An 8,687-nucleotide genomic window follows, 5' to 3' on the forward strand; every position below is an offset into this window, starting at 1 on the left:
GGGGGAGAGAGAGCGCAATAGAGAGGGGGAGAGAGAGAGCGCAAAAGAGAGGGGGAGAGAGAAAGCAAAAGAGAGGGGCAGAGAGAGAGGGCAAAAGAGAGGGGCAGAGAGAGCGCGCAAAAGAGGGGGATAGAGAGCATGGCCGGGAGCGTGGCCGGGCGCGGTGGGCGCAACAGAGAGGGGAGAGAAATAGAAAGAGAGGGGGACAGACAAAAAGAGATAGGAAAGAGCTAAAGAGAGGGGGAAGAGCAGAAGAGAGGGGGGAGAGAGTGCAAAAGAGAGGGAAGAGAGACAGAGCAAAATAGAGGGGGGAGATAGAGGGGAGAGAGAGAGCAAAAGAGAGGGGAGAGAGAGAGCGCAAAAGAGGGGGAGAGAGAGAGCGCAAAAGAGAGGGGAAGAGAGAGAGCGCAAAAGAGGGGCAGAGAGAGCGCAAAAGAGAAGGGGAGAGAGCACAAAAGACAGGGGGAGAGAGAGTGCAAAAGAGGGGGAGAGAGAGCACAAAAGAGAGGGGGAGAGAGCGCAAAAGAGAAGCGGAGAGAGAGTGCGTAAAAGAGGGTGGGAGAGAGAGAGCGCAAAAGAGAGGGGGAGAGAGAGAGCAAAATAGAGGGGGGAGATAGAGGGGAGAGAGAGAGCAAAAGATAGGGGAGAGAGAGCAAAAGAGAGGGGGGAGAGAGAGAGCAAAAGAGAGGGATGGAAAGAAAGAGCAAAAGAGAGGGATGGAGAGAGAGAGAGAGCAAAAAAAAGGAGAGAGAGACAGAGCAAAAGAGAGGGGGGAGAGAGAGCACAAAAGAAATGGGGGAGAGAAAGCAAAAGAGAGGGGCAGAGAGAGAGGGCAAAAGAGAGGGGCAGAGAGAGCGCGCAAAAGAGGGGGAGAGAGAGCATGGCCGGGGGCGTGGCCGGGCGTGGTGGGTGCGACAGAGAGGGGAGAGAAATAGAAAGAGAGGGGGACAGACAAAAAGAGATAGGAAAGAGCTAAAGAGAGGGGGAAGAGCAGAAGAGAGGGGAAAGTGCAGAAGAGAGGGGGGAGAGAGTGCAAAAGAGAGGGAAGAGAGACAGAGCAAAATAGAGGGGGGAGATAGAGGGGAGAGAGAGAGCAAAAGAGAGGGGAGAGAAAGAGCGCAAAAGAGGGGGAGAGAGAGAGCGCAAAAGAGAGGGGGAGAGAGAGAGCGCAAAAGAGGGGCAGAGAGAGCACAAAAGAGAAGGGGAGAGAGCACAAAAGAGAGGGGGAGAGAGAGAGTGCAAAAGAGGGGGAGAGAGAGCACAAAAGAGAGGGGGAGAGAGCGCAAAAGAGAGGGGGAGAGAGTGCGTAAAAGAGGGTGGGAGAGAGAGAGCGCAAAAGAGAGGGGGGAGAGAGAGAGCGCAAAAGAGAGGGAGAGAGAGCACAAAAGAGAAGGGGAGAGAGCGCAAAAGAGAAGGGGAGAGAGTGCGTAAAAGAGGGGGGGAGAGAGAGCGCGCAAAAGAGAGGGGGGAGAGAGAGAGCACAAAAGAGAGGGGTAGAGAGAGCAAAAGAGAGGGGGGAGAGAAAGCAAAAGAGAGGGGCAGAGAGAGCACGCAAAAGAGGGGGAGAGAGAGCATGGATGGGGGCGTGGCCGGGCGCGGTGGGCGCGACAGAGAGGGGAGAGAAATAGAAAGAGAGGGGGACAGACAAAAAGACATAGGAAAGAGCTAAAGAGAGGGGGAAGAGCAGAAGAGAGGGGAAAGTACAGAAGAGAGGGGGGAGAGAGTGCAAAAGAGAGGGAAGAGAGACAGAGCAAAATAGAGGGGGGAGATAGAGGGGAGAGAGAGAGCAAAAGATAGGGGAGAGAGAGCAAAAGAGAGGGGGGAGAGAGAGAGAGCAAAAGAGAGGGATAGAGAGAAAGAGCAAAAGAGAGGGATGGAGAGAGAGAGAGAGCAAAAAAAAGGAGAGAGAGACAGAGCAAAAGAGAGGGGGGAGAGAGAGCACAAAAGAAATGGGGGGAGAGAGCACAAGTGAGAGGGGGAGAGAGAGAGTGCAAAAGAGGGGGAGAGAGAGGGTGCAAAAGAGAGGGGGAGAGAGAGCGCAAAAGAGGGAGAGAGCGCAAGAGAGGAGAGAGAGAGCACAAAAGAGAGGGGGAGAGAGAGAGCACAAAAGAGGGGGAGAGAGCGCGCAAAAGAGAGGGGGAGAGAGAGCAAAAGAGAGGGGGGAGAGAGAGCAAAAGAGAGGGGAGAGAGAGAGCGCAAAAGAGAGGGGGAGAGAGAGAGCGCAAAAGAGGGGGAGAGAGAGAGAGTGCAAAAGAGAGGGGGAGAGAGAGAGCACAAAAGAGGGGGAGAGACAGCGCAAAAGAGGGGGAGAGAGAGCATGGATGGGGGAGTGGCCGGGCGCGGTGGGCGCGACAGAGAGGGGAGAGAAATAGAAAGAGAGGGGGACAGACAAAAAGACATAGGAAAGAGCTAAAGAGAGGGGGAAGAGCAGAAGAGAGGGGAAAGTGCAGAAGAGAGGGGGAGAGAGTGCAAAAGAGAGGGAAGAGAGACAGAGCAAAATAGAGGGGGGGAGATAGAGGGGAGAGAGAGAGCAAAAGATAGGGGAGAGAGAGAAAAAGAGAGGGGGGAGAGAGAGCAAAAGAGAGGGATGGAGAGAAAGAGCAAAAGAGAGGGATGGAGAGAGAGAGAGAGAGCAAAAAAAAGGAGAGAGAGACAGAGCAAAAGAGAGGGGGGAGAGAGAGCACAAAAGAAATGGGGGGAGAGAGCACAAGTGAGAGGGGGAGAGAGAGAGTGCAAAAGAGGGGGAGAGAGAGAGCGCAAAAGAGAGGGGGAGAGAGAGGGTGCAAAAGAGGGGGAGAGAGAGCGCAAAAGAGAAGGGGAGAGAGAGAGCACAAAAGAGAGGGGGAGAGAGAGAGCACAAAAGAGGGGGAGAGAGCGCGCAAAAGAGAGGGGGGAGAGAGAGCAAAAGAGAGGGGGGAGAGAGAGCAAAAGAGAGGGGAGAGAGCGCAAAAGAGGGGGAGAGAGAGAGCGCAAAAGAGAGGGGGAGAGAGAGAGAGTGCAAAAGAGAGGGGGAGAGAGAGAGCACAAAAGAGGGGGAGAGACAGCGCAAAAGAGAAGGGAAGAGAGAGAGCACAAAAGAGAGGGGAGAGAGCGCAAAAGAGGGGGAGAGAGCGTGCAAAAGAGAGGTGAGAGAGAGAGCAAAAGAGAGGGGGGAGAGAGAGCAAAAGAGAGGGGAGAGAGAGAGCGCAAAAGAGGGGGAGAGAGAGAGAGCGTAAAAGAGAGGGGGAGAGAGTTCAAAAGAGAAGGGGAGAGAGAGAGCACAAAAGAGAGGGGGAGAGAGAGAGTGCAAAAGAGAGGGGGAGAGAAAGAGCGCAAAAGAGGGGGAGAGAGAGAGAGCACAAAAGAGAGGGGGAGAGAGTGCAAAAGAGGGGGAGTGAGAGCGCAAAAGAGAAGGAGAGAGAGAGAGCGCAAAAGAGAGGGGGAGAGAGAGAGAGCAAAAGAGGGGGAGAGAGAGAGAGCACAAAAGAGTGGGGGAGAGAGAGAGCGCAAAAGAGGGGGAGAGAGAGCGCAAAAGAGAAGGGGAGAGAGAGAGCACAAAAGAGAGAGGGAGAGAGAGAGCGCAAAAGAGGGGGAGAGAGCATGCAAAAGAGAGGGGGGAGAGAGAGCAAAAGAGAGGGGGGAGAGAGAGCAAAAGAGAGGGGAGAGAGAGCGCAAAAGAGGGGGATAGAGAGAAAGCGCAAAAGAGAGGGGGAGAGAGAGTGCAAAAGAGAAGGGGAGAGAGCACAAAAGAGAGGGGGCGAGAGAGAGTGCAAAAGAGGGGGAGAGAGAGCACAAAAGAGAGGGGGAGAGAGCGCAAAAGAGAAGGGGAGAGAGAGTGTGTAAAAGAGGGGGGAGAGAGAGAGCGCAAAAGAGAGGGGGGAGAGAGAGTGCATGAAAGAGAGGGGGAGAGAGAGCATAAAAGAGAGGGGGAGAGAGAGCAAAAGAGAGGGGGGAGAGAAAGCAAAAGAGAGGGGCAGAGAGAAAGCGCAAAAGAGAGGGGCAGAGAGAGCGCGCAAAAGAGGGGGAGAGAGAGCATGGATGGGGGCGTGGCCGGGCGCAGTGGGCGTGACAGAGAGGGGAGAGAAATAGAAAGAGAGGGGGACAGACAAAAAGAGATAGGAAAGAGCTAAAGAGAGGGGGAAGAGCAGAAGAGAGGGGAAAGTGCAGAAGAGAGGGGGAGAGAGTTCAAAAGAGAGGGAAGAGAGACAGAGCAAAATAGAGGGGGGAGATAGAGGGGAGAGAGAGCAAAAGAGAGGGGGGAGAGAGCAAAAGAGAGGGATGGAGAGAAAGAGCAAAAAAGAGAGGGATGGAGAGAGAGAGCAAAAAAAAGGAGAGAGAGAAAGAGCAAAAGAGAGGGGGGAGAGAGAGAGCGCAAAAGAGTGGGGGAAGAGAGAGCGCAAAAGAAAGGGGGGGAGAGAGAGAGTGCAAAAGAGAGGGGGAGAGAGCGCAAAAGAGGGGGAGAGAGAGAGCGCAAAAGAGGGGGAGAGAGCGCAAAAGAGAGGTGGAGAGAGAGCACAAAAGAGGGGGAGAGAGAGAGTGCAAAAGAGGGGGAGAGAGAGCGCAAAAGAGAGAGGGAGAGAGAGAGCGCAAAAGAGAGGGGGAGAGAGAGTGCGCAAAAGAGGGGGACAGAGAGTGCAAAAAATAGAGGGAGAGAGCGCAAAAGAGAGGGGTAGAGAGAGCACACAAAAGAGAGGGGGAGACAGAGAGCGCAAAAGAGAGAGAAAACGCAAAAGAGAGGGGGGATAGAGAAAGCGTAAAAGAGAGGGGGGGAGAGAGCGCAAAAGAGAGGGGAGAGAGAGCAAAAGACAGGGGGAGAGAGAGCGCAAAAGAGAGGGGGAGCGAGAGCGCGCAAAAGAGGGGGAGAGAGAGTGCAAAAGAGAGGGGGAGAGAGAGAGCACAAAAGAGAGGGGAAGAGAGAGTGCGCAAAAGAGAGAGAGAATGCAAAAGAGAGGGTGGAGAGAGTGCGCAAAAGAGGGGGGCGAGAGAGAGCACAAAAGAGAGAGAGAATGCAAAAGAGAGGGTGGAGAGAAAGCAAAAGAGAGGGGAGAGGGAACAAAAAAGAGGGGGGAGAGAGAGAGCAAAAGAGAGGTGGAGCGAGAGAGAGCGCAAAAGAGATGGGGAGAGAGCACAAAAGAGAGGGGGAGAGTGCAAAAGAGAGGGGGAGAGAGTACAAAAGAGAGGGGGAGAGAGATAGCAAGGGGTGGGACCACTGTACTGCAAAAAATGACCCGTGTGAATGGTCTTTAGGACTAGTAATAATATAATGTATTGTAATATAATGTATCACTGAATATAACGTACAACATAGGGTATTAAGAGCAATAGGGTATTAAGAGCCCCCTCTGCTGCCTACCGTCCTGTGAATCACTAGTGACTGGATATCTACCGGTTGTTTCAAATCTTGGGATTGGCCCTTTCCATCACGTAACCTGACTTACAATGTTCCGGTATCCTCTGTGAGTCTTACGGGCGACTCTGTTGGTCCCATACTGTCCAGCTAGGCACTCCAGGTTGTGCCGTCACGTTTGTGAGTAGTCACCCTTAAGGGGTTAATTAATATATATTTGCACCAGTGGCTTGTTTAGTCAATATTACCCTATGTGGCGCCTCTGTGTTTTTCCTTAACAGGATTTTTCTTGAGTGAGTTATGGAGTTCACATTTGGATTACAAGTTTTATACTCCACTGGAATATCGGAAGAATTAAAGCCCTTTTAAATTTGTGAAACACCTGGAATCTGCTAATCTCATTGGAAGCCAAAAGTCACGTGATTGGACATGAATGTGGGTGTTATCCTTACACAGCTAAGAGAACGCAGATACACCCATAACTAACACGCTTATTTCATTACCTGGGGATTAGCAGAGAAACCCAGAGAAGGAGATGATTATATTCTATATTACCAAGTAAATGTAAAGAGACTATGGGGCCAATTTATCATCGGTCTGTCCGACATGATCCGCTCAGTGGATCATGTCTGACAGACAATGATGAATGCCAACAGCATACGCTGTTGGCATTTATCATTGCACAAGCAGTTCTTGTGAACTGCTTGTGCAATGCCACCCCCTGCAGATTTGCGGCCAATCGGGTGTCAATCAGCCCGATCATATAGGATCGGGCAGATTGATGTCCGCAGCCTCAGAGCAGGCGGACCAGTTATGGAGCAGCGGTCTTTAGACTGCTGCTTCATAACTGCTGTTTCCGGTGAGCCTGAAGGAGCTTGATAATTCGGCCCCTATTTGCGGACATTAATAAACCACAGTGGGGCAATCTTATTGAGTGACTAAGAGACTTTAACAGGACATTTTGTACCACTGGTGGTTTATTTTAACTCTATTAGGATTATTGCCGTAATAACATTGTTGCATTCAATAAATATTTGTGTAATTTTTGTACTATTTTAAGCATGATATACCTATTTTTATGTACTAGCTTTTATAGCACACTCTTTGTTTTTCTTGCACTGATTGCGATAGGTCCAAGCCGAAGGTTTTCATGGGGCATAACTGATTTGATAAAACTATTGGTGACACTAGACTCTGGGCATAAAATACTTCATGTGTGGCCTAAACTCTGAAATCTACTGTCTTATATAAATCTATTGTATCTGTCTAGAGTAATGGGGATAAACCAGACAATGTATTACATTACAATTAGCTTAATCCAGGATGCAAATGTCCAGTTGGAAGTTTCCACCTTTCTTCCTCAGACTTGAATGAATGATCATCACATTACCTAATTTTTTACACAAATACTCAGATAATATACATGAAAGTTTAGACATAAAATTGTAAGTAACAATGGTGGTTTTGAAGGACCTAAGAAAAACCCCAAAACACTTTTATCTTGGTGTTTTAAAATGAAAAACCTAGAAGAGTGCTTTATAATTGCTTCCATTTTATTTGAATTTCGAATGAAGTGCAAAGAATAAGGTGATTGGAACGCTTTAGCAAGATGACTACAAAACTGAGAATGACACTAAAAATCTGAGCTGGCGTAATAGCAGATAAGCACCTCACATTATGCCAACTACCCCTTAGGTTAATGAAACTTTGGTGCAAAGTCCAACTTTATTTCAATTTCCAAACTTTTCTTATCTTCTGTGAAGTTTCAGAGAGTTTTGGAATGATCCTCATTTTTGATGACATTATAGTTGTTCAGCTGTACTGACATTTTACTTTTAAGCGGCTGAATGTTCAGGAAGAAAAGGGGATTAGGAATTAATTTTCTGGTATTATAAAGGCAATTTTTGGCTCCTAGAACATTTTATCAGTACAATAACACACTTTAGGTTGTTCATCAAAGGATTTTGAGGCATTTACTAGTTTGTACATTAAAATCCTTTTATTCAGATCCTGCTGTGATATAATTTACCAAACATCTATGTGCTAAAGAAATAAATACAAATGCATAAGGAGCAAACTGTTGAACAATCTACAATATAATTTGTGATACTACAGCTGCTAAAACCATAAACTCTTTTGGTATTTTCTGATATTTTAGATTATACATATTATGTTTTCCTTCTGATCAACTGTGAAATTCTATTTATTTATGTAAAACTAGTCCTAAAGCCCGTGTACATGGGCCAATTTTTTAAGTACTGCGGTTCCAACCCTTGCTCCCTCTCTCACCCCCTCTCTTTTGCGCTCTCTCTTTCCCCCTCTTCTGCTCTCCCCCCCCCTCTTTTGCTCTCTCTCTCCCCCCTCTTTTGCTCTCTCTACACCCTCTTTTGTTCTCTCTCCCCCCCTCTTTTGCTCTCTCTCTCCCCCCCTCTTTTGCTCTCTCTCTCCCCCCTATTTTGCTCTCTCCCCCCTCTTTTGCTCTCTCTCCCCCTCTCTTTTGTGCTCTTTCCCCCCTCTTTTGCTCTCTCTCTCCCCCCTCTTTTGCTCTCCCCACTCTTTTGCTCTCTCCCCCCTATTTTGCTCTCTCTCTCCCCCCTCTTTTGCGATCTCCCCCGTCTTTTGCGCTCTCCCCCATCTTTTGCGCTCTCTCCCCCTCTCTTGCTCTCTCTCCTCCCTCTTTTGCTCTCTCCCCCACCCTCTTTTGCTCTCTCTCTCTCCCCCCCTATTTTGCGCTCTGTCCCCCTCTTTTGTGCTCTCTCCCCCTCTCTTTTGCTCTCTCTCCCCCCTCTTTTGCTCTCTCTCTCCCCCCCTCTTTTGCGCTCTCTCCCCCTCTTTTGCGCTCTCCCCCCTTCTCTTTTGCTCTCTCTCTCCTCCCTCTTTTGCTCTCTCTCCCCCCTCTCTTTTGCGCTCTCTCTCTCCCTCTTTTGCGTTCTGTCTGCCCCTTCTCTTTTGCGCTCTCTCTCCCCCCCACCGCCGCCTCCTACATTATACTTATTAACCCCTAATCTGCCCCCCAACAATGCCGCCACCATATTAAATTTATTAACCCCTAAACCTAAGTCTAACCCTAACCCTAACACCCCCTAACTTAAATATAATTTAAATAAATATAAATAAATATTCCTAGCATTAAATAAATTTTAAAACTAAATACTTACCTATAAAATAAACCATAAGATAACTACAATATAACTAATAGTTACATTGTAGCTATCTTAGGGATTATTTTTATTTTACAGGTAAGTTTGTATTTATTTTAACTAGGTACAATCTAATTTAAGTTACAATTACACCTAACACTACACTATAATTAAATTAATTCCCTAAATTAACTACAATTAAATACAATTAAATAAAATTA

This window comes from Bombina bombina, chromosome 8 (genome assembly GCF_027579735.1).
Source record: "Bombina bombina isolate aBomBom1 chromosome 8, aBomBom1.pri, whole genome shotgun sequence".
Lineage (NCBI taxonomy): Eukaryota > Metazoa > Chordata > Amphibia > Anura > Bombinatoridae > Bombina > Bombina bombina.